The sequence below is a fragment of the Pelobates fuscus genome, chromosome 2, assembly GCF_036172605.1.
Source record: "Pelobates fuscus isolate aPelFus1 chromosome 2, aPelFus1.pri, whole genome shotgun sequence".
Lineage (NCBI taxonomy): Eukaryota > Metazoa > Chordata > Amphibia > Anura > Pelobatidae > Pelobates > Pelobates fuscus.
In genome coordinates this window covers 298,708,848-298,735,805 of record NC_086318.1, presented here as the reverse complement: position 1 = coordinate 298,735,805, position 26,958 = coordinate 298,708,848, and positions in this window count along the sequence as shown.

Below are 26,958 nucleotides of genomic sequence, written 5' to 3'. Positions count from 1 at the left end.
CATATCAGCATGGAATACATGGACTCGCTGGTGTGTGGGAAGAGACTGTGATCCCTTTACAGCACCTATTCCCACAGTGGTGAATTATTTGTCAAACCTCTTCACGGAGGGAAAATCCTATCGTTCCATTAATGTGGCAAGATCAGCAATTTCAGCGGCACACGTGCCAATACAAGGTTCTTCGGTAGGCCAGGACCCTTTGGTATGTCGCCTCCTACGAGGCATCAAACTATCCAGACCACCGGAACCTAAGTATAATCGTATGTGGGACGTAGAGGTGGTCCTCAGTTTTCTTAGGAATTGGCCAGACAACGTAGACTTATCCCTACGGCAGCTGTCGGCCAAACTCACCTTGCTACTATGTTTGGTCTCTTTTCGACGAGTCTCGGACGTACGAGCGCTCGACGTGAACGGTTTCTCTATAACACCAGAAGGGGTTACCTTCACGGTGTCTAGAAGAACTAAAACACATTCGACATCTATATTTTACCCATTTTTTCCTACGGTTCCCCGTTTATGTATAGTTTCCACACTTAATCGTTACGTGGAGGTTACAGCAAACCTTCGTGCTTTTAACAGAGGTCAACTGTTGGTGTCATACACCAAACCTTATAAACCGGTTACCACCACTACACTGGCGCGATGGGTACGTTGGATCCTATCCTTAGCGGGTGTAGAAACGGGTTTCGGAGCCCACTCGGTCAGGGGCGCAGCCGCATCGCGAGCGTTCTCGGCGGGAGCATCCCTAGCGGATATATTACGTTCCGCGGACTGGACACGGGAAGATACTTTCCGGTTATTTTATTTTCGTCAAACCACACACGCATCCTTCTCTCTATTACCTCAGCTTTAAAAATGCAAAATATGAAGCCTCCTGTCATGTAATAAAATTGTAGATTATGCTAACGTAGTGTACTTATAATCTTAATTTTAATAATGACAGGAGGCGAGTATTTTCCCACCCTCCACTCCCGTTTCTATGGGTTGTCTTATGTCAAAGTTTTTATAGATCAGTTATGACTATTATAGTTTATCTAGAGAATAGGGATAAAGTTTGAGGTAATAGCAGTATATTGTCTGATATTAGTTAATGGTTTATAGATGAGAATAGACTGTATTATGGTATTCTAGATAGTACATATCAGATAGATTAACATTTATGATACTATGTATGGATAGACACGGTAACGATGATATCATGTGGACATAAGTCTACTTCCATCCTCTTACACTCGTTTCTGTTTTTTGCAGCATGATGACAGTTATGGATTCCGGATAAGACACATCAGCTGTGGAAGTTATCGAATCAAGTTCCAATACCGTTATGAGTTATCAGTTTGAAACTACCATGGAACAAGTTTGGACTATTTTATGTTTACGAACTTTTTTGTTGTTGTTTCGAGACAATACATGGACTAGCCTGTCACCAAAGAAAGAGGAAATCATGTGACATACAAGGCTATTTATATGGTTATGCACTGTTATGATTGGTTTAAAAGTTTTAATGATTGACTTGTGCTGCTGGAAGCATGAGTAAAGAAAGTCATGCAAAATACTCGCCTCCTGTCATTATTAAAATTAAGATTATAAGTACACTACGTTAGCATAATCTACAATTATCTGCCAGTATTTTTTTGCCAAGAATCCTTGTGCCTTTAGAGATCACACACCCCCAAAACATTAGTGAGCCACCACCATGCTTCACAGTGGGGATGGTATTCTTTTCACTATAGACCTTGTTGATCCCTCTACAAACATAGCGCTTATGGTTGTGACCATAAAGCTCTATTTTTGCCTCATCATTCCAAATTACAGTGTGCCAGAAGCTGTGAGGTGTGTCAAGATGTCATCGGGCATATTGCAGCCGGGCTTTTTTGTAACAATGGTGCAGTAAAGGCTTCTTTCTGGCAACTCAACCATGCATCTTATTTTTGTTCAAGTATCGTCGTATTGTGCTCATTAAAACAACCACACCGTCTTTTTTCCAGAACAGCCTGTATTTCTTCTGAGGTTACCTGTGGGTTGTTCTGTGTATCCCTAACAATTATTCTGGCAGTTGTGGCTGAATTCTTTCTTGGTCTATCTGACTTGGGTATCAAGAGATCCCCAAATTTCCCCTTCTTAATAAGTGTTTAAACAGTACTGACTGGCATTTCCAAGGCTTTGGATATCTTTTTATATATTTCTCCCATCTTTATAAAGTTCCATTATCTTGTTACACAGATGTTATGACAGTTCTTTTCTGCTCCCTATGGCTCAGTATCTAGCCTGCTCAGTGCATCCATGTGAGAGCTAACAAATTAATTGACTATTTATACACAGACACTAATTGCAATTTAAAAAGCCACAGGTGTGGGAAATTTGCCGTTTAACCTGTGTGTGTCACCTTGTGTGCCTGTAGCAAGGCCAAACATTTATGGGTATGTAAACTTTTGATCAGGGCCATTTGGGTGACTCCTGTTTTTTAGTGATGTACCGAAAGGTTCGCGGGCGAATAGTTCCTGGCGAACATAGCGTGTACGCGTTCGCCATGGCGGGCGAACATATGCGCGGTTCGATCCGCCCCCTATTCGTCATCATTGAGTAAACTTTGACCCTGTGCCTCACAGTCAGCAGACACATTCCAGCCAATCAGCAGCAGACCCTCCCTCCCAGACCCTCCCACCTCCTGTACAGCATCCATTTTAGATTCATTCTGAAGCTGCATTCTTAGTGAGAGGAGGGAAAGTGTAGCTGATGCTGATTTGATAGGGAAATGGATAGCTAGGCTAGTGTATTCAGTGTCCACTACAGTCCTGAAGGACTCATCTGATTTCTGCTGTAAGGACAGCACCCCAAAAAGCCCTTTTTAGGGCAAGAACATCAGTCTGCTTTTTTTTCCTGTGTAATCTAATTGCAGTTGCCTGCCTGCCAGCTTCTGTGTCAGGCTCACAGTGAATACTGTGCCCACTTGCCCAGTGCCACCACTCATATCTGGTGTCACAATAGCTTGCATTTAAACACAAAATTTATTTTTCACTGTTATAGAATAAATAGCAGTTAGTTGTCTTCAAGCGTGTGTGTCAGGCCTACAGCGTCTACTCTGCCAACCTCTGCCAGTGCACAGTGCCACTCATATCTGGTGTCACAATAGCTTGCATTTAAAAACAAAAAAACATTTTTGACTGTAATCTAATAGCAGTCAGTGTCCTTCAAGCAGGTGTCAGGCCTACAGCGTGTACTCTGCCAACCTCTGCCAATGCACAGTGCCACTTATATCTGGTGTCCACGCTACTAGACCCCCGGTATAAGCAGAAAGTGGCTGAAATTTTACCAAATTACAACAAGTTGGAAAGGATGCAGCATTTGCATGTGATGTCACAGCACAACGGGAATCTAACAGGGCAAGAGGTGAAACTAATCCTCCTCCTCCCACGACCACGCCGGCAAGGACAGGACACTTAACAGACGTGTTGTTGATGGAGGACATGCAGAGCTTTTTAAGTCCTACGCATTGCCACAGCCCTTCGGGATCCACCCTCGGAGAATGACTCGACCGACAGGTAGCAGACTACCTCGCCTTAACTGCAGATATCGACACTCTGAGGAGCGATGAACCCCTTGACTACTGGGTGTGCAGGCTTGACCTGTGGCCTGAGCTATCCCAATTTGCGGTAGAACTTCTGGCCTGCCCCGCTTCAAGTGTCCTGTCAGAAAGGACCTTCAGTGCAGCAGGAGGTATTGTCACTGAGAAGAGAAGTCACCTAGGTCAAAAAAGTCTAGATTACCTCACCTTTATTAAGATGAATGAGGGATGGATCCCGAAGGGACTGACAGTGGGCGATACATTCGACTAAAAAAGGCCTGATGAGATGAGCTGCCTTGGGTTAAAAATGGTCCACACATATTTTAGCTCTGAATGCCGGTTGACTTGCGTCACTTATCTGCCAACAACTAGGGTTCAAGCCGCAATGTTTTAGGGCACTTTCTGCCTGGGAAACAAACATATTTTTTTCTGGCCGCTGCTACAGCAGCAGCTGCAACAATACCTAATTTTTCAGGCATGTGTACATGCCTAATTTTTATTGCCTCTGGTGCTGCACTGTGGCTTCAAAAACCAAACCAAAAAAAAAGGCACATAACAGGGATTAAACTGATAGGAATAGTACTACTTAACACACCACTCCTATCTGGTGGCACATTAGATTGCACGCGCAGTGCCCTAAATTTGAAGTAGGAGGACCGAGCATCTTTTTCCATATCCCGGTTCCTAAAATCGATGCCATATACACGTCCCCTGATAGGGCGCCAGCTCGTTATTCTCTTGGGTGCCAGCTCGTTATTCTCTTTTTCACTTCACTAGGGACACTTTACTGCACTATGGGCACTTAGACCCACTCGTTGTCTTGCACAGTGTTATTTCTAGCCAGCATCTGTGATGGGAAATCAGGCAGTCATCTAAACGTTTAGATTGAGCTTTAGCTTAGAACACCCTTGAAGGTGTTTAACCACTTAAGGACACATGACATGTGTGACATGTCATGATTCCCTTTTATTCCAGAAGTTTGTTCCTTAAGGGGTTAAGGAGATTAGGGCTAGTTTAGAGGATTCTTTTTAGACCTCTCTGAGTCTTTATAGCCCTTCTATCTATCCAGCATTTCTGGAAACTAGCTAAGAGAAAGGGTGGCTGTGTGTCTGTGATACATTTAACTTTATATCACCTCATTGACACTTTTTATGACAGCATCACTCCGGTCTCCATACTCTCTGCCTATACCAATCTATTTAGAGGGAATTTCCTTGCCCCTGGCAATATTATATAATAGGTAATAGTATTACCATTATTACACAATTAGCCACTATAGAAAGAGTCCCTGTGGGTTTTAAAATTCGCCTGCCCATTGAAGTCTATGGCGGTTCGCCCGGTTCGCCGGTTCGCGAACATTTGCGGAAGTTCACGTTCGCCGTTCGCGAACCGAAAATGTTATGTTCGCGACATCACTACTGTTTTTACATCGTAATGATAAATGAGCCAAACAACTATGTGAAAATAAATGGCTTCATTTAGTCACTATCCTTCAATAAAATACATTTTCTGCATGATCAGTCATATTTTCAAAAGCAATGCTAAAATTTCACAATTTCTGCCAGGGTATGCAAACTTTTGAGCGCAGCTGTATATTTTCATTTAATAGGTTATTTGAGTAGTTGCTAATAAACTGGGCAAGTGTACAAGACTGCCAAAGTATGCCTATTCCTACAGTCCAGGGCAAATAGTAAAATGTTGGGGAACCTGAAAAGGCTCCTCTGTAGGGCCACTGGGACCGAAATGCATAATGTATCTTTGTTTTCTTCTCCTATGTTGCTGTGTACTGTGCTTTCCCATTATGTTATTGTTGTTATTATTATAATAATTTATATAGTGCCAACATATTACTATGGTCAAATGGGGATATTTGAAAACAAGTAATTTACATGCAGAATATAAAAGAGACAAGAGGTGAAGAAGGCCCTGCTTAAACAAACTTACTGTCTATGAGGAAGGGGTAAAGACACTTAAGAGAAATGACAGCATGTCAGAGGAGAGGAGGGATTGATGGATAAGATGACTGAAATAAGCCAGTAAAAGTGGTGTGTGCAAGAACAAGTCAATGGCAAGAGAGCTAGTGAGCTGGGCCATGAAGACAAGGGAAGTGATGAGGGCAGCAAATTAGAGAACTATCACCCAGGAAGGTGATGCTTTTCTAAAGAGTTGTGCTCTCTGCCAGTATTTTTCCAGTACTTGATTTGACATACCGTATTTATCGGCGTATAACACGCACTTTTTCTCCCTGAAAATAGGGAGAAAATCATGGGTGCGTGTTATACGCCGATATCCTACATTTACTTACCTGTCTTGAAGCGTGGGCCGGCTTCACAGCGCGCACCGCGGAACTGGAACTTAAATTTCAGGTTCCGGTTTCCAGGGGGACTGAAAGGAAGTGTGCACACTATTGTGTGCACACTTCCTTTCAGTCCCGCCGGTACTGGAACTTAAATTTCAGGTTCCGGTTTCCGGCGGGACTGAAAGGAAGTGTGCACACTATTGTGTGCACACTTCCTTTCAGTCCCGCCGGAAACCGGAACCTGAAATTTAAGTTCCAGTTCCGCGGTGCGCGCTGTGAAGCCGGCCCACGCTTCAAGACAGGTAAGTAAATATGGGACAGAGGGAAAGTGCACTAGGGGACACTATGGGAGGGGGGGGGGGACACACTATGGGGTTGGAGAATACTATGGGGGGGGAGAATACTATGGGAGGGGGGAGAGAATATTATGGGGGGGAATACTATGGGAGGGGGGAGAGAATACTATGGGAGGGGGGAGAGAATACTATGGGAGGGGGGGAGATTACTATGGAAAGGGGGGGAACACTATGGGATGAGGGGGGGGAATACTATGGGAGAGGTGGAAATTTCCTGGAATTTCCTTCTGGAAATGAGGTGCGTGTTATACGCCGGGGCGTGTTATACGCCGATAAATACGGTACTTTTCTGGCTGGCTTGCTTGCTTAGAATACTCGGGTTTCTGTGCCTTGTGACATCCCAAAGTAAGGACTATATTTACTTACTTCCTTTGCATTGCTAACAATCTGCGGTATGACTGGTCTTTTTATTCACCTTGGACTGTGAGTTAGAGGTCATAAACTGAAATAGTTGACAGATCCCCCTGCATTGATGCCCATCTATACTGGTTTTCAACTCATTACTCATCATCTTTAGTGAGGAAGACACTGCTTCGCTGGACCCATTATTGTGTGCCCTGGGCTTTGAGAATTTTATTTAATAAATGTGTTGTCACAAAAAAATACAAAAGAAACAAACAAAAGGTGTAAATTTGCTTATGTTTCTCCTTTTAAGACAAAGGGTCTTTCTCATCACTTAAAAGCTATTTGTTTTTATATTATTTTTTTATTAATTTTAATATTTGGACATAAATATGACAATAAAAGTATAAAAGTATCTTGCTGATATAATTAAAGAGTTACATAATTAATACTTTCACACACGACAAGTCTAAATCACAGCTGAAGCAGCAAGGAGAAAATAGGAAATCCTTGATTAAAGAAACGGAATGCAAGAGTTCTCAGGCTCTCAAAACTTCCTTATTTGGTCATCTAGGACCGTTATCCATTTGTCCCATATGTTGTATTTCATTTGATTAATACAAACGTTTGAAGCGATTGAGCGTTCAGTTCTGCACTGAAATGTAACCCTTTCTTTGATTTGAGGCCACATATCTACTTTAAATATTTTTTCCAGTTTTGGGCAATAAAACATTTAAAGGCCATCAAAATGTGAATAAAAAAAAAAATATATATTTTTGGCAAGTATCAGTAAATTTAAGTGGAGAAGGGCCATTTTAGCCATCCATACCTTTTTCAGGTTCAGCAAATTATTAATCACAGAGAAAAGTACGGCCCAGTCTGTTTTAATCATTGGGCATTCCCACCATATATGTATTTCATCTGCCCTCTAAGATCCACATCTCCAGCACAGAAATCTGTCCTGAGGCTACATCTTCATTTGTTTCCAAGGTGTTATATACCATCTATTTGCTATTTTATATTGGGTCTCCTTTATATTAAGACAGTGTACTGATGAGTATACTGTTTGTATAGACAGTCCTTTGTATCTATCTGTGTTTTTAAATCTCTGGCTTATTTTATTTAGCTTTACTTTACTCATCACTTAAAAGTGGTCTGTATACATGCCCACAAATCTGGTAAGAAGTGAATATGAATAGTTAATGACAATCTCCATGAAAACCAGTTGAAAATCACTGTTGTCTGTGGTCTTTAACTGTTACCAATGTCCTTCCTAGTTATATTGCATTGTTAAATTATTCTACAGCAGTTTATTTTGAAGCTCCATAATTAGTAGAATTTGTGATAATTGTCATGAAGTACAATCCATCACTGGCTATTAACACAGACAATTATCATCAAGTTGTGACATCTCAACCAATATTGGGTACATCTCAATGTAAGCTGAGGACTGCTTGAATATTATTATTTTGATGTTGACTGCTTGTGTTGTTTTACTCTGTAATTACAGGCTTCACATAACTGTAAAACATTGAAGTCAAAATCATTTCAGAATAATGATTTAAAGGAATAATTAAATTTTCTGGCATTTTACATATTTAAAATTGTGAAACAGATCACTGTCTACTTTAATTATCAGCAATATGTGCATCACTAGTTTACTTTGTATTATGTAATAGCTTTTGGGACTCTCTTGTATTTCATCATTAATACTAAAAGACAATACGTCTAATATAAATTATGGAAGATTCATTAAATATAAACAATGGATGTTAGATGAATTGCTTCAATTTCATTACGTTTACACTTTGTGGAGCTCTAATGCATGACTGTACTGCCTGGTAGCATTGAACCAGTTGATATAATTAATCACATTATATGTTAACGCTTATATTTGCAGTTCATTATCGATTTGTTTTTAATTAAATTAGGGGACTTCACACTTTTCACTTTCACTCAAAGAAATCCTGTTCATGCCTCCTACCCCCTCTTAAAAAAAAAAAAAATCTATACATCTCTCTCAGTAATGTCAAGATGAAACCAATCCGCATTCCCTCCCTGTCCCCAATTTCCAGTAAAAAAAAACAGAAACTTGTGATCACTCTTGATAGTTTTGAAGGTCTGACACTAAGTCACAGCAATTGTGGAAGAAATGCCTTGGAGTTATGTGCACTTATCCAGTTTGGCTTTTTTTTTTTTACCTTAAATTTGAAATTCACTTTGAATTCTTACTTTTGTGAATAACACTGTATAGTGATCATATACAGTAGTCTTGAAGTATGTAAAAAAGCAAACACACAAAAATGCCTTAACCCCTTCAGACCAAGGACGGTTCAGGACCGTCATCGGCATTTTTGCCTTGCCGACCGCTGATGGTCCTGAACCGTCCTAACGGTCCAATGTACTTACCCGATCGCCCATTGTGGGGAGACTGCCTGCAGCCCAGACAGTCTCCCCGCGGCGGATTAGGACCCCTGGGGCCATGTGATCGCTCAACAGAGCAGTCACATGGTCACAATAGGTGTCCATGTGTCTGCCTGCAGGGGGACTGTCTGTGCTGACAGGCAGTATCCCTGCTAGTGTAAAATAAAAATGTTTTAAAGTTAAAGTTAATAAAAAAAAATTATATATGTGCACATATATATATATATATGATATATAGACATATATATATGTCTATATATCATATATATAATGTCATACTTAGTGTATTTTTATATTAATATGTACATATATTAATATAAAAATAAACTTATAATTAACTTACACACGTATATATAATATATATAATAACTATATATATTGTATATAAATATTATTATAAAATACAAATAATAAGTAATTTAAATTAAAAACATGTAAAAATAATAACAATTAAAAATATATATATATATGCAATTCTATTCTAACTGTATTTTGATAGTAATATATATATATATATATATCAAAACACACTTGGAATGAAATTGTATATATATATATGTATATATAAATAAATAAAAATAATACGAAATATACATATGTCCATTTACAAAATTACATAAATAATTATATAAATATACACATAGACTTCAAATATATAAATATGCATATATATTTAAATTCTATGTGCGTATTTATGTAATATTTTTACATAATTAAGTAATTTTATTGATTGCAATTTGAGGGACCTGCCTGCCAACCCAGGCCGAAAGTCCAGAGAATTTAATTTGCTAGCACTATATTTTACCCTGTAACTTTCTATTACACCCTAAAACCTGTACATGGGGGGTGCTGTTTTACTGGGGAGACTTCGCTGAACACAAATATTAGTGATTCAAAACAGTAAAACATATCACAGCGATGATATTGTCAGTGAAAGTGACTTTTTTTTGCATTTTTCACACACAAACCGCACTTTTACTGATGATATAATTGTTGTGATACGTTTACCCCCCATGTACAGGTTTTATAGCGTTTTTGAAAGTTACAGGGTCAAATATGTGGGTCAAATATTTTTACATTGAAAAAGGTCAGGTTGGTTACGTTGCCTTTGAGAGCGTATGGTAGCCCAGTAATGAGAATTACTCCCATGATGGCATACCATTTGCCAAAGAAGACAACCCAAAGTATTGCAAATGGGGTATGTCCAGTCTTTTTTATTAGCCACTTAGTCACAAACACTGGGCAAAATTAGCGTTCAATTTAGTTTTTTACTTTTTTCACACACAAACAAATATGAATGCTAACTTTGGGCAGTGTTTTCGACTAAGTGGCTACTAAAAAAGACTGGACATATCCCATATTGAATACTATGGGTTGTCTACTTTAAAAAAAATATGTACATGTGGGGTGTTATTCAGAGATTTATGACAGATAATAGTGTTACAATGTCACTATTGAAATTTTTTAAAAATGTATGTTTTGAAACCGCAATATGTACCTAAGCCCTATAACTTGCACCTAAGCCCTATAACTTGCAAAAAAAAAGCAAAAAAGCATGTAAACATTGGGTATTTTTAAACTCAGGACAAAATTTTGATTTATTTAGCAGTTTTTTTCATTCGCTTTTGTAGATGAGTAAAAGATTTTCAAGTAAAAGTAAAAAAAAAATATTTTTTTAAATTCTTCATAATTTTTTTAAAAATGTTAAAATTAAATTACATGAGATTATATAAATAACGGTATGTAAAGAAAGCCCCTTTTGTCCTGAAAAAAACAATATATAATTTGTTTGGGAACAGTAAACGAGAGAGCGGAAAATTACAGCTAAACACAAACACCACAAAAGTGAAAAAAGAGGCCTGGTCGCAAATGTACAACATCGCAAAAACAGTCCAGTCCTTAAAGGGAAACTCCAGTGCCAGAAAAACGATCCGTTTTTCTGGCACTGGAGGGTGCCTCTCCCTCCCACCCACCAATCCCCGGTTACTGAAGGGGTGAAAACCCCTTCAGTCACTTACCTGGGACAGCGGCGATGTCCCTCGCCGCTGTCTCCGCCTCCGAGACGCTCCTCCTAATGATTACGTCGGCCGGTGGGCGAGACTAATCTCGCTCACCGGCCGAGGAGACCTAATGCGCATGCGCGGAAATGCCGCGCATGCGCATTACGTCTCCCCATAGGAAAGCATTAAAAAATAATTTCAATGCTTTCCTATGGGGTTTTGAGCGACGCTGGAGGTCCTCACACAGCGTGAGGACGTCCAGCGACGCTCTAGCACAGGAAACCTGTGCTAGAACCCAGGAAGTGACCTCTAGTGGCTGTCTAATAGACAGCCACTAGAGGTGGAGTTAACCCTGCAATGTAAATATTGCAGTTTATGAAAAACTGCAATAATTACACTTGCAGGGTTAAGGGTAGTGGGAGTTGGCACCCAGACCACTCCAATGAGCAGAAGTGGTCTGGGTGCCTGGAGTGTCCCTTTAAGGGGTTAAAATAATGGGGAAAGTCTCAAATTTCTTCTAGGTAAATACCCTAGATTATTTACTTTTTTTAAAATTATGTGTTATAATATTAAGTGCTGTGACCACTGTTTCCAACATACTAAATATTGAAAACGTTCTGATTATTAAGATTATCTCTGTCGCTATTGTTAATAAAGAAGATGAAACCTAATTTATGTATACAGAGCCAGAAAGTTAAAGTAAAGATTGTAGTTCTATTAGTTCAATGATGCAGATGTAATTAATATAACTGTGCTTAAGGCATGATTGATGGTCAGATGCTTTTTCGACAGAAAATTCTTTTGGTTTCAAGAAACCATAGAATGCTAAATAAGCAGCTGATTTAATGACAATATTGGTAGGGTTATCGAAAGGTATTTTATCGATTAATCAGAGATTTTCCTAAAGATGTTCTGTCAGCCTTTCAGCCTGCTTACCGACGGCACAGCTCTGAGTGCCACGATCTCCCCCGGCATTCTGACAGATGCTTGCATGTGAATTGTTTATGTATGCAGCCAAAATACCCATGGGGTTCGGCGCATGCCAATGACGTCAGGGATCAGTGTAGGAAGGCAAGGTAATCCCCTCGAATAGTGGTAAACTCCAAACGACTTTCATCCAATCACAGATAGCTTTTGCGTATATATACTCGCCTCTCCCATTCCTTGTTGCCCTGTGGTGGTTTCTTGGTAGCCCAATAGTGGCGTTCCTTCTGTTTAGTTGCTTGGTACCTTGACTGGCTCTTGTCTCTCGATTTCCATGCTCTCTCTAATCCAGCGGTTCCCAAAGTGTGGGTCGCGACCCACTGGTGGGTCGCGACCCACTGGTGGGTCGCAGGGCGATCCCCAGTGGGTCGCGCTGACCCACACATCCAGGGCCGCCGGGCAGTCAGGCAGACTGACACCAGGAGGGAGCCCGGCAGCTTGCCCTGTATGCCGCCGGGCTCCCTCCAGTCAGTCTGCCAGCAGCTCCGGTCTGCAGCTCCGCCGGGTGCAGAGCTGAAGACCGTGTGATAGAAGTCTCGCGAGCTCCCAGAGCGTTACCATGGCAACACTCAGGGAGCTCGCGAGACTTTTATTACACTGTCTGCAGCTCAGCACCCGGCGGAGCTGAAGACCGGAGAGGTAACCCACCGGACCACCAGGGAGACACTGGACCACCAGGGATGTTTAAAGAAGGTAGGGCACAGAGCCCAAACAATGCCCCCCCCACCCCAATGTAACCCCTTCTATGTCTACCCCCCACCCCCCACCCACTGTAACCCTTTCTCTGCCCCCTCCTCCCCCTGTAACCCCTTCTCGGTCTGCCCCCGTAACCCCTTCTCTGCCTGCCCCCTCCCCCCACTGTAACCCCTTCGCTGCCTGCCCTCCCCCCAATGTAACCCCTTCTCTGTCTGCCCCCCCTGTAACCCCTTCTCTGCCTGCCCCCTCCCCCCAATGTAACCCCTTCTCTGTCTGCCCCCCTCCCCCCCAATGTAACCCCTTCTCTTTCTGCCCCCCTCCCCCCCAATGTAACCCCTTCTCTGTCTGCCCCCCTGTAACCCCTTCTCTGCCTGCCCTCTTCCCCCCCACTGTAACCCCTTCTCTGTCTGACCCCCTCCCCCCAATGTAACCCCTTCTCTTTCTGCCCCCCTCCCCCCTGTAACCCCTTCTCTGCCTGCCCCCCTCCCCCCCAATGTAACCCCTTCTCTTTCTGCCCCCCTCCCCCTGTAACCCCTTCTCTGCCTGCCCTCCTCCCCCCCCCACTGTAACCCCTTCTCTGTCTGACCCCCTCCCCCCAATGTAACCCCTTCTCTGCCTGCCCTCCTCCCCCCACTGTAACCCCTTCTCTGCCTGCCCCCTCCCCCCACTGTAACCCCTTCTCTGCCTGCCCTCCCCCCCACTGTAACCCCTTCTCTGCCTGCCCCCACTGTAACCCCTTCTCTGCCTGCCCTCCTCCCCCCCACTGTAACCCCTTCTCTGCCTGCCCTCCCCCCCCCACTGTAACCCCTTCTCTGCCTGCCCCCTCCCCCCACTGTAACCCCTTCTCTGCCTGCCCCCTCCCCCACTGTAACGCCTACTCTGCCTGCCCTCCCCCCCTGTAACCCCTTCTCTGCCTGCCCTCCCCCCACTGTAACCCCTTCTCTGCCTGCCCTCCCCCTGTAACCCCTTCTCTGCCTACCCCCCACTCTAACCCCTTCTCTGCCTACCCCCCACTCTAACCCCTTCTCTGCCTACCCTCCCCACTGTAACCCCTTCTCTGCCTGCCCTCCCCCTGTAACCCCTTCTCTGCCTACCCCCCACTCTAACCCCTTCTCTGCCTACCCCCCACTCTAACCCCTTCTCTGCCTACCCTCCCCACTGTAACCCCTTCTCTGCCTACCCCTCCACTGTAACCCCTTCTCTGCCTACCCTACCCACTGTAACCCCTTCTCTGCCTACCCCCACTGTAACCCCTTCTCTCCCTGCCCCCTCCCCCACTGTAACCCATTCTCTGCCTACCCCCACTGTAACCCCTTCTCTCCCTGCCCCCCTCCCCCACTGTAACCCCTTCTCTGCCTACCCCCCCCCACTGTAACCCCTTCTCTCCCTGCCCCTCTCCCCACACTGTAACCTTTTCTCCCCCTGCCCCCCCACACTGTAACCCTTTCTCCCCCTGCCCACCCACTGTAACCCTTTCTCACACTGCCCCCCACACTGTTACCAGTACACACACCCCCTCCCACACTGTCACCCTCACCTCCTGTCTCTGCGTGTCCTTTTGTGTCACTGTGTGTGTGTATTTGTGTGTCTGTGTGTATCTGTGTACATGAGTGTCTGTGTATCTGTGTGTGGGAAACTAAGTGTCATTGTGTGTATCGCTGTGTCAATGTGTGTATTTGTGTGTCTGAGTGTGTGTGTATACACTGCACACATACTCCATACAAAAACCATGCTTACATTGAAACACACATTGGGTATATGTATATTTTATAAACACAATATACACACACTGCATCCACTACACACACACACACACTGCAATCAAACGCAAACATTACATACAAATACACCCCTGCATTAAAACACTAAAATGATCTACAAACACCCCTTCATTCAAACACCAACACTACACACAAAAAGCACACCTGCATTTAAAGTCCTACACTACATATACAAACACCCCTGCATTCAGATGTAAACATTACAAACAAGTACACCACTACATTCCAATAGCAACAGTACATACAAATACACTCATACATGCACACATATACTTAATACAAAAACATGCTTACATTCAAACACTGCTCACAAATACAACCCTGCAATGATGTGCAAATGGTAGATCTCCATCTGGCATATTATTGTTGAAGTTCTCCGACAGATGGAGATCTACCTTTTGGCCACACTTTCACTAGATGGGGGCCCAGAAAACATACTTGCACCACGGTCCTCTCTACATTAGTTCCACCACTAGGATAATCAACGTGAGGTGCCTGGATGAAAGAGCAGGACAACAAAATTTCTGATTCTGATTTTGTGAGTAAGCAGTTGTATGTCTCTAAAACTGATTGCCATGATGTGTAAAGTTTCTGCCTCTAAAACTGCCATGATATATCAAAATTATGCCTCTAAAACTGCCATGTTATGCCAATTTTATGCATCTAAAGCTGATTGCCATGGTGTGCCAATTTTATGCATCTGACTGTTTGCAATGGTGTGCCAATTGAATGCTTCTGAAACTGATTGCCATGATGTGCCACGTTTATGCATCTAAAAGTGATTGCCATGATATGCCAGGTTTATGCATCTAAAGCTGATTGCCATGGTGTGCCAAGTTTATGTATTTAAAGCTGTCATGATGTTCCAATTGTATGCCTCTAAAACTGATTGCCATGATGTACCAATTTTATGCATCTAAAACTGATTGCAATGGTATGCCAATTGTATGCATCTAAAGCGGATTGCCATGGTGTGCCAATTGTATGCATCTAAAGCGGATTTCCACGGTGTGCCAATTGTATGCTTCTGAAGCTGATTGCCATGATGTGCCAAGTTTATGCATCTAAAAGTGATTGCCATGATATGCCAAGTTTATGCATCTAAAGCTGATTGCCATGATGTGCCAAGTTTATGTATTTGAAGCTGTCATGATGTTCCAATTGTATGCCTCTATAACTGATTGCCATGATGTACCACTTTTATGCATCTAAAAGTGATTGCAATGGTATGCCAATTGTATGCTTCTGAAGCTGATTGCCATGATGTGCCAAGTTTGTGCATCTAAAAGTGATTGCCATGATATGCCAAGTTTATGCATCTAAAAGTGATTGCCATGATATGTCAAGTGTATGCATTTAAAGCTGATTGCCATGGTGTGCCAATGGTATGCATCTGACTGTTTTCCATGGTGTGCCAATTGAATGCTTCTGAAGCTGATTGCCATGATGTGCCAAGTTTATGCATCTAAAAGTGATTGCCATGATATGCCAATTTTATGCATCTAAAGCTGATTGCCATGGTGTGCCAATTGAATGCTTCTGAAGCTGATTGCCATGGTGTGCCAAGTTTATGTATGTGAAGCTGTCATGATGTTCCAATTGTATGCCTCTATAACTGATTGCCATGATGTACCACTTTTATGCATCTAAAAGTGATTGCAATGGTATGCCAATTGTATGCTTCTGAAGCTGATTGCCATGATGTGCCAAGTTTATGCATCTAAAAGTGATTGCCATGATATGCCAAGTTTATGCATCTAAAAGTGATTGCCATGATATGCCAAGTGTATGCATCTAAAGCTGATTGCCATGGTGTGCCAATGGTATGCATCTGACTGTTTTCCATGGTGTGCCAATTGAATGCTTCTGAAGCTGATTGCCATGATGTGCCAAGTTTATGCATCTAAAAGTGATTGCCATGATATGCCAATTTTATGCATCTAAAGCTGATTGCCATGGTGTGCCAATTGAATGCTTCTGAAGCTGATTGCCATGGTGTGCCAAGTTTATGTATTTAAAGCTGCCATGATGTTCCAATTGTATGCCTCTAAAACTGATTGCAATGATGTACCAATTTTATGCATCTAAAACTGATTGCAATGGTATGCCAATTGTATGCATCTTAAGCGGATTGCCATGGTGTGCCAATTGTATGCATCTAAAGCGGATTTCCACGGTGTGCCAATTGTATGCTTCTGAAGCTGATTGCCATGATGTACCAAGTTTATGCATCTAAAAGTGATTGCCATGATATGCCAATTTTATGCATCTAAAGCGGATTGCATTGGTGTGTCAATTGTATGCATCTAAAGCGGATTTCCACGGTGTGCCAATTGTATGCATCTAAAGCGGATTGCTATAGTTTGCCAATTGTGTGCCTCTAAAGCGGTTTGCCATGGTGTGCCAATTGTATGCCTCTGAAGCGGATTGCCATGGTGTTCACTTTTTAAAATACGCATTAAAAGCAAGTGGGTCTTGAAAAATTACCATTTTGAAAAGTGGGTCTCGGCCCATAAAAGTTTGGGAAGCCCTGCTCTAATCCATTGACCTTGGCTTGTGTCATCATTATTCCTAACCTCTGTAATCCTTTGACCTCGGCTTGTTTACTTATTTGTATAACCCCGCTATTCTAAGGACTGGTATTACAAATATTCATCTTTTTTTTTTTTGTGATTCTGTCTGTGTGTTCTGGTTTCTGGATTCCTCTGGCTTGCTCCTGACAATGCTGACTTCTCTGTGTACCAAATCCACTGGCTTTCTCTTGCTATAGTGTTAGAAATCAAGGAATGGAGAGACTTACTAGAAAGTTCTAAATACCCAATATTGGTGATCACTGATCACAAAAATCTTTAGTATATAGCTGAAGCTAACTGATTATCCTCTAGACAAGCTAGATGGTCCGTATTTCTCTCTCTTTTTCAGTAGTCCATTACTTATACACCTGGTTATCGTAATGTTAAGGCAGACGCCATCTCTCTTCTACTCGACAGAATTAAGCAATATCAGACTCAGGCACCCCCTGATAAACCAGTTGGTTTATCATATGTAAAGGACAGTGATACAAAAGAGGTGTTAACTTTATTTCATAACTCCAAAACTGCAGGTCATCCAGGCATAAGTAAAACGTATAAAAACATAACAAGACAATTTTGGTGGCCTTCTTTTTTGAAAGAGATTAAGGACTATGTTCATGCATGCAAAATGTGTACAAAGTCTAAGTCTCTCTCCCATAAACATGCTGGCCTTCACGTGCCCCTTTCTATACCCAAAATGCCTTGGACACATCTTTCTAAGGATTTAATAGTGGATCTTCCTCTCTCTGACGGTCATAAAGTCATTCTTATGGTTACGGACAGGTTTTCCAAAACGGCCAACTTTATTCACTTGAAGAAACTCCCCTCTGCTGCTCAACTGGCCAATATCTTTGCCATGGAAGTATTCAGATTACATGGCATACCTGTTTCACACTTTTGATGCCCTTCTTCGCCGTGTGACTCCCCCTCCTTCCACCACCTTGTCCACCACAATTTCACTGAGAAGATCTCTACAATCAGGAACGAGATCTCTAATCTCTCTCCTACCCCTATCCCCCTGCCATCCTATGCTCATTTGCACCTGCTACAGCACAAGAGGTTTCTGCTCTGCTCCTGTCCTCCCGCCCCACCACCTGCTCCCTCGATCCTATTCCCTCGCATCTCATCCGCACTTTGTCTCCCTCTCTTTCTCTTCCTCTCGCTAACATCTTCAATCTCTCCCTTTCCTCTGGCACATTTCCCTCACCCTTCAAACATGCAACTGTAACCCCGATTCTGAAAAAGCCCAACCTTGATCCCAACTCCCCATCCAAGTACCGCCCTATCTCGCTACTGCCATTTGCCTCCAAGATCCTCGAGAGAGTTGTGTATGTCAGATTGACAGACTTTCTCGAATCCAACTCTCTGCTTGACCCCCTTCAGTCTGGATTCCGCGCTGGTCACTCTGTCGAAACTGCTGTGACCAAAGTAACGACTTAATTGCTGCTAAATCTCGCGGCCAATACTCTATCCTAATCCTCCTTGATCTTTCTGCCGCCTTTGACACTGTTGATCATCAACAGCTTCTTCACATTCTCCGTAACTTTGGTCTACGGGATACTTCTTTATCCTGGTGCTCCTCCTACCTCTCCCAGCGCTCTTTCCGTGTTTCTTTCTCTGACACTGCCTCTTCTCCCCAACCCCTCTCTGTCGGCGTCCCCCAAGGTTCTGTCCTCGGCCCCCTACTGTTCTCTATCTATACTGCCTCCCTTGGTAAACTCATCAGCTCCTTTGGCTTCCAATATCATTTATATGCAGATGACACACAAACCTACCTGTCCTCCCCTGATCTCTCTCCACCCACCTTGACTCGTGTTTCTGACTGCCTCTCTGCTATTTCCAACTGGATGGCTGCTCACTTCCTTAAACTCAACCTGTCCAAAACAGAACTTCATGTTTTTTCCTCCCTCAAGTGCTGCTACTCCTGTGTCTGTCTCCATCCAAGTCAATGGCGCTACTATCACTTCTACCTCGCATGCTCGCTGCCTAGGGGTTCTTCTTGATTCTGACCTCTCTTTTACTCCCCATGTCCAATCGATAGCCAAATCCTGTCGCTTCCAACTCAAGAACATAGCGCGTATCCGCCCATATCTAACGCCAGACGCAGCGAAGGTACTGGTTCATGCTGTTGTTCTCTCTCGCCTTGACTATTGCAATCCCCTTCTCACCGGTCTTACATGTTCCCAGCTTGCACCGCTGCAATCTATAATGAAAGCGGCTGCAAGGCTTATTTTCCTGTCCGGTCGCACCTCCCACGCCTCCACGCTCTGTCAGTCTCTGCATTGGCTTCCAGTTAGATATAGGGCCCAATTCAAAATTCTGGCACTTGCTTACAAATCCCTACATAATGCTGCTCCAACATACCTATCCTCCCTCATACACAAGTATGTCCCGTCGAGAACCCTGCGCTCAGCCCAAGACCTACGCCTATCCTCTGCCCGGATCCCCACCTCTGATGCTCGCCTTCAAGACTTCTCCAGGGCTGCACCTCTTCTGTGGAACTCCCTACCCTCCTCAATCAGACTTTCACCCAGCCTCCATTCCTTCAAAAAATCTTTGAAAACTCACTTCTTCATTAAAGCGTATCAATTTCACTGTCAGCAGGTTTCTCATCCCCCACCCCATGACTCCTTTCCTGCAACTGTCAAAAATGACCTACCAAGCACTCAATAAACCCTTCTCTAACAAACTATTTAATTCCCCTACTTTAACCCTTTGTGTCACTATACCCCACTCCCTCTAGCATGTAAGCTCATCGAGCAGGGCCCTCAACCCCCTCTGTTCCTGTACGTCCAGTTGTCTGATCTCAGTTATGTGTCTGTTAGTCCACCCATTGTACAGCGCTACGGAATTTGTTTGGAAATTAAAAAATAATAATAACAATGATAATAATAATAATAATAATATAGTCTCAGACAGGGGTCCTCAGTATATCTCTGTAGGAAATTAGCTTTTCTTGAGATTTTTGATTGTCACATACCAGTTTTCTTAACAAATCGAATCAGAGTGTCTTGCAGCTAAAACTTATGTTTATTCAAACATGCACATCATCCGGTAATAACATCTGTCAATAACAGACTTTGTCCAATACAGAGAAATGTTCAAGATGGTATGCATTTTTTATGTTAAAGGTATTGGCAACAAAATCTTAGCTACAATCAGTTTTATAGGTTGAAATTCAGTTACATAGGGGCGTATACATAAGGTTGCCTTACTTTAAAATAATTGTCAATCTTGGAAAAAAGGTGGTGACTTAGCATCATTTGAAATCTATGATTAAAGCCATACGTTATATTTAAAATATATTACTAGTGATGTCGCGAACATAAAACTTCCGCAAATGTTCGCGAACGGGCGAACCCGGCGAAACGCCATAGACTTCAATGGGCAGGCGAATTTTAAAACCCACAGGGACTCTTTCTGGCCACAATAGTGATGGAAAAGTTGTTTCAAGGGGACTAACACCTGGACTGTGGCATGCCGGAGGGGGATCCATGGTAAAACTCCCATGGAAAATTACATAGTTGATGCAGAGTCTGGTTTTAATCCATAAAGGGCATAAATCACCTAACATTCCTAAATTGTTTGGAATAAAGTGCTTTAAAACATCAGGTATGATGTTGTATCGATCAGGTAGTGTAAGGGTTATGCCCGCTTCACAGTGACAGACCAAACTCCCCCTTTAACGCACCGCAAACAACCGCAAACAGTCCATAAACATATACATAGGCAAGAAAAGGAAAATTAAAAGACAGCGTAAACCGGACCTTAGAATGGTCAGACTAACTAATACGCTAGAGACAGAGAATGGTCAAAGGGAAAGGCGAGGTCAAGGAAGCCAAGGAAGCCAGAAAATACACAATACCGTTTACACAAGCCAAGTCAGGGAAACCAGAATTCAGAATAACCAGGGAAAAGCCAAGATCAGGATACCAGGAAATCAGATTCACAATGATAAAGCACTCTCAGGAAACCAGGAACAGGAAACCACGACAGGGCAAGGTACTGGGGTGAGCTAGGGATTTAAATATCACGCGGCGGGCCGGCAGCCGCGACACCCTGTTACGTCCCCCTCATCAGGAATTTTTTAGTCGAATGTATCGCCCACTGTCAGTCCCTTAATAAAGGTGAGGTAATCTAGACTTTTTTGACCTAGGCAACTTCTCTTCTCAGTGACAATACCTCCTGCTGCACTGAAGGTCCTTTCTGACAGGACACTTGAAGCGGGGCAGGCCAGACGTTCTATCGCAAATTGGGATAGCTCAGGCCACAGGTCAAGCCTGCACACCCAGTAGTCAAGGGGTTCATCGCTCCTCAGAGTGTCGATATCAGCAGTTAAGGCGAGGTAGTCTGCTACCTGTCGGTCGAGTCGTTCTCTGAGGGTGGACCCCAAAGGGCTGTGGCGATGCGTAGGACTTAAAAAGCTCAGCATGTCCTCCATCAACAACACGTCTGTAAAGCGTCCTGTCCTTGCCGGCGTGGTCGTGGAGGAGAAGGATTACGTTCACCTCTTCCCCTGTTAGATTCCCGTTGTGCTGTGACATCACCCTTATACACTGTGTAAAGCATGCTTTTTAATTGATTTTGGAACTGCCACATCCTTTCTGACTTGCGGTAATTCGGTAACATTTCAGGCACTTTCTGCTTATACTGGGGGTCTAGTAGCGTGGACACCCAGTACAGGTCGTTCTCCTTCAGCCTTTTTATACGAGGGTCCCTCAACAGGCACGACAGCATGAAAGACTCCATTTGCACAAGGTTGGATGCCGAGCTACTCATGTCCCTTTCCTCGTCCTCAGTGATCTCACTGAAGGTATGTTCTTCCCCCCAGCCAGGTACAACACCACAGGTACCAGATAGGAGACAACGAGCACCCTGGGATGCCTGTTGTGGTTGGTCTTCCTCCTCCTCCTCAAAGCCACATTCCTCCTCTGACTCCTCTTCCTCACAATCCTCTTCATGCGTTGCCGCAGGTCCAGCAAGCGATGCTGATAAGGCTGTTTCTGGTGGTGATGGTGACCACAACTCTTCCTCTTCACGCTCATCTACGGCCTGATCCAGCACTCTTCGCAGGGCACGCTCCAGGAAGAAAACAAATGGTATGATGTCGCTGATGGTGCCTTCGGTGCGACTGACTAGGTTTGACACCTCCTCAAAAGGATGCATGAGCCTACAGGCATTGCGCATGAGCGTCCAGTAACGTGGCAAAAAAATTCCCAGCTCCGCAGAGGCTGTCCTAGCACCCCGGTCATACAAATACTCGTTAACGTCTTTTTCTTGTTGGAGCAGGCGGTCGAACTGATACCGGAGAAACTGTTGGAAGCGAAGCACAGAGAGATGGACACAGGTTTCTTCAGGAAGGAAGAGATTCTTTATTGGATCACCGATCGGGACTCAGAGGGACTAATGTCACCAAAATACAGCAAGTTCTGAGCCCCGGACAATAGTGCAGGCTCCTTATATAGGCACATAACTCCTCCCATATTAAGCTCCACCCGCACATTCTCTTGACCAATCAACACAAATAAGAATTAACTTCCTGCTTGACCGCATGGCCTGTCCAGCACAATGGAGGAGGGGAATACTATATCCTGTATTCTTGCACATGCTCCGTACACTACTGATCGTATCTTGCCTCGTGCAACCAACTGATCGATACGTCAGCATATGCACGTACACATGCCACGTGGTAATCTCGGCCTACTAAATTTATTTTTACCGAGATTCCACCACATTCCCCCCTTTGATGCCTCTTGATATTTTACAATTACTTGAGGCATCACTTAACCTTAGTTTGCATACACCGCAAGTTACCTTGAACCAGACCAGACTTAACTTATGATGTGAATCTTCAACATTCATCTTCTTGCATTGGTTCTCCCTGATCTAGAGCCTCATATTTATATATTGCCATTATCTGTGCAGCAGCCTTCCTCTCTGCTATATTTTCTATCAGGCTTTGCACAGACCTAACTACTAAGGGTATAAGACACGGTAGGAGTAGACACAACATTAAAATCAGTAGAACTCCCCCTACCACTGCCTTAAGCCCTCCAAACCACTCATACCAGCTACCAAACCAACTACTTGGATTATACCCTTTCCATACTTGAGTAGGCACATGCGCTAGTTTAACCATATGGCTAGTAAGCTCAGCTATTGCTTGCCCTTCGTCATCTATTTGAAGACAGCAATTGCTCAGGTTAAACTTCCCACATACACCTCCCTCTACTGCCAAAAGGTAATCCAAGGCTAATCTATTTTGGTATACTGCTGTCCTCATCCTGGTATTATGCTTCGCTAGAAGATTGAGCGCTTGTGATGTCTCGTTAGTGATAATCTCAACCACCGCCTGTAATCTTATAATACGGTTGAGCATATAAATAGGGGTTCTGTAACCAAAGGTACCATCTTCTGCCCACGTGGCTGGCCCATAATAATCTATAATACGCTGGGGAGGCCATTCATTATCTTCCCAGGCGCCTATCTCTATGGGTCCCCTTTTCTTCCTATGATTCACATCATACACTTTAACACCTAAAGTCTCACCTGTTTCAATAGGTAACAAGAAGAAGGATGGTTTGAGCATACCCAACACACATGCCCCTTCCCAGTCCTGTGGCAACTCCGAATAGGCTTTCTTACCACAGATCCAGTACAAATTTGCTGGGGCTCTCCAGGTAGATGTGATGGATAGATCAAACCACACATCCTTTAAATTGGCGTATCTAGCAAACGGGTTAGATGGTTCTGAGACATTTGAAGCCGACCACCAAGTTGTATTCTTAGTATCATCATCATAAGCTTTTTGCCCTAGACAAGTTAATTCTCCTACAGAAGTATTATACATTATTCCTTTCCTTGCTATGCAAACATAACCTATGATGGAGGTCTTTAATCTCCACTCAGATTTACCTCTAACACTCATATGATAATCGGCTTGTGTAGATATTAGTTGGTCAACTGCCTCAGAACCGGACATTACCTCCTTTGCTTCCCAAGGCCATTGGTCTCCCATGTTAGTACCTCCACACACATAGCAGTTGGTAACATTAAGACTACCGGCAATACTTTCAGCTAAATCAATGAACAGGTTTTTAGCATTATGGGGGATCTTATTATCTATACTCATCTCTTCATAAAAGGAATGATATACTTGATGAGTCTGGGAGGATACCGTATCAGTCTCTATCCCTATAAACAATACTGTCCCAGGATCTAAACCCGTCCCGTATATTTGAAACCCAAATAAATTGCCATACTTGTCTAAGAACTTGTCGGGGTTATTTATAAGTATATGGACTGGGTTGCATTCCATAGACTTACAATATGGGCTAGTAGGCAACTTAGTCACTATCATGTCCTTGTCTACTGTCTGTCCCCAAGTTGCCCACCCCACACAAGACCAATATGGGCAAAAGTTATACTCTCTATTTGGGCATCTAGGACTCACATATTTCTTTTTACTACTGGGACAAATATATTTATCGTTAGACCCATACGTCCTCTCCCATCTAAGATCCCCACATACATTCCACGGCTTTCTACCACTTGATATCGCCTTACATGCATCAAATAGCAGAACACCCGAAGAATGTACGGATTCTAACACCGTCTTATTAATTAGGGTCCCCTGAGGATCTCCATTCCTGAGAGTCAACCAAATTGTACGAGGTTGATACTCTGGACTGAAGCACTTAGGTTCTCCTACTCCTAAATGGCACACACTATATTCTATATTTAAGTATCTACATCTTGATACATCTCCTTTACACTCGTATTGTGAATGCCAAATTAGGGTTTGGGAAATATGGTTACCTGTTCTCGTAGTCTTAATGCATACCTCACAGCTAGGAGTGTCGGTACCTCTACCTTCCTGAATATAAAAACACACATAAATAAACACTATCAAAAACACATCTTTCGCCGTCATCCTCAGTCTTCGTCCGTGCGAAGGCACCTCAGCTTCCAGGATGTAAGGGCTGCAGGGAATGGAGTTCTGCTCGTCTTCACAGGTGTCCCTTCGAGACTTTCCTGGCTTATATACTATGTGTTGGTGAGCGGACAGGCTTTATTATGGCCGTCTAAAAACACTCACTTCACCAAATCCCTGTAACAATAAAATTTGTAATCCACACGATTCCTCGTTACTCCGACTGAGTAGTGCGTTTTAACCGGATCTTGCAGGGATTCTCTGGATCTGCTGTAACTTGCCAAGAATCGACTACTGCTGGTTTAACCCTGGAGTGATGTATCCACGGAGTCACTTCGGCTACTTTTATCGCTGTAGGGGTAGACAAAAGAACAACATAAGGACCTCTCCACTTGGGCCCTAACGGTACATTATTCCACTCTTTAATCCAGACTTGATCTCCTGGATGGTAACTATGAACTGGGGGATAAATATTCACAGGTAATCTATCTTGTACCCATTTCTGTACCTCCTCCATAGTCTTACCCAACTCTACAACCTGCTGCCGGGTAATTCCTTCTCCCAACTGACTCAAGTCCCCCCTTAAGTTACCAAGTACGGGAGGTGGTCGCCCATACATGATTTCAAAAGGAGAGAGGCCCATCCTTCTGGTAGGGGTACTGCGGATTCGCAATAGCGCTATGGGTAAGAGAACGTTCCACTTAAGTTGGGTTTCCTGACACATTTTAGCCAACTGGTTTTTAATAGTTCTATTCATTCTCTCTACCTTACCAGAACTCTGGGGTCTATATGCCGTATGAAGCCTCCACTTTATACCAAGCATATGAGTCAGTTGTTGTAGGCACTGGTGAACAAAAGCTGGACCATTGTCCGATCCTATAGAGCAGGGTAGTCCATATCGGGGTATTATTTCTCGTAACAGGAATCTCACAACTTCTCCTGCTTTCTCAGTACGAGTAGGACATGCTTCTACCCAGCCTGAATAGGTGCACACAATTACCAGCAGGTAACGATGTCCACCCGATTTAGGCATCACTGTAAAGTCTATTTGTAGATCGGACATGGGGAGTCCCCCCATAAACTGGACTCCTGGTGGCTTTACAGGTCCTTGTCTTGCATTATTTTTAGCACACGTTACACATCTGCGTACAATGGCCTGAGTCAAGTTGGACAATCTTGGTATGTAGAAATGTTTTCTGAGAGATTCTTCTGTACTGTCTCTCCCAGAATGTGTCCCGTTGTGATAGTTTTGGACAATTTCTACCGCTAGTGATGCTGGTATGACTATTCTTCCATCTTCTAGCTGATACCACTTGTTCTCCAAATACTTTCCTGGTTCAGTCTTTAACCACTCCTCTTCTTGAGCTGTATAAACTGGAGTCCATTGAGACAGTGGGGTTGGTATAAGGGCAGCTATATGCCCCACATACTCCTGTCTTCCTGATTCAGCGGCACGCTTAGCTGTACTGTCTGCCATCCGATTTCCCTTGGTTACATCACCATCTCCTCTCAGATGCGCTCGACAATGTATGATACCGACTTCTTTCGGCTCCCACACTGCTTCCAGTAGTTGTAGGATTTCAGCTGCATACTTGATTTCTTTGCCTTCTGAATTCAGTAGTCCTCTTTCTTTATACAAAGCTCCGTGGGCATGAGTGGTTAAAAACGCATACTTGGAGTCCGTGTAGATGTTCACTCTTAAACCTTCAGCCAATTGTAACGCTCGTGTCAGTGCTATCAATTCTGCCTTTTGTGCTGATGTTCCTTTCGCCAGTGGCCGAGCTTCTATCACCTTGTCTATTGTTGTTACTGCATATCCTGCATAGCGGATCCCTTCTTTCACATAACTACTGCCGTCTGTGTAATATTGAACACCGGCGTTCTGGATGGGAAAATCACGAAGATCTGGTCTACTTGAAAATACTTCATCCATTACTTCCAAACAATCATGTTGACTTTCAGTAGGTTGTGGCAAAAGGGTAGCTGGATTTAAGGTGTTTACAGT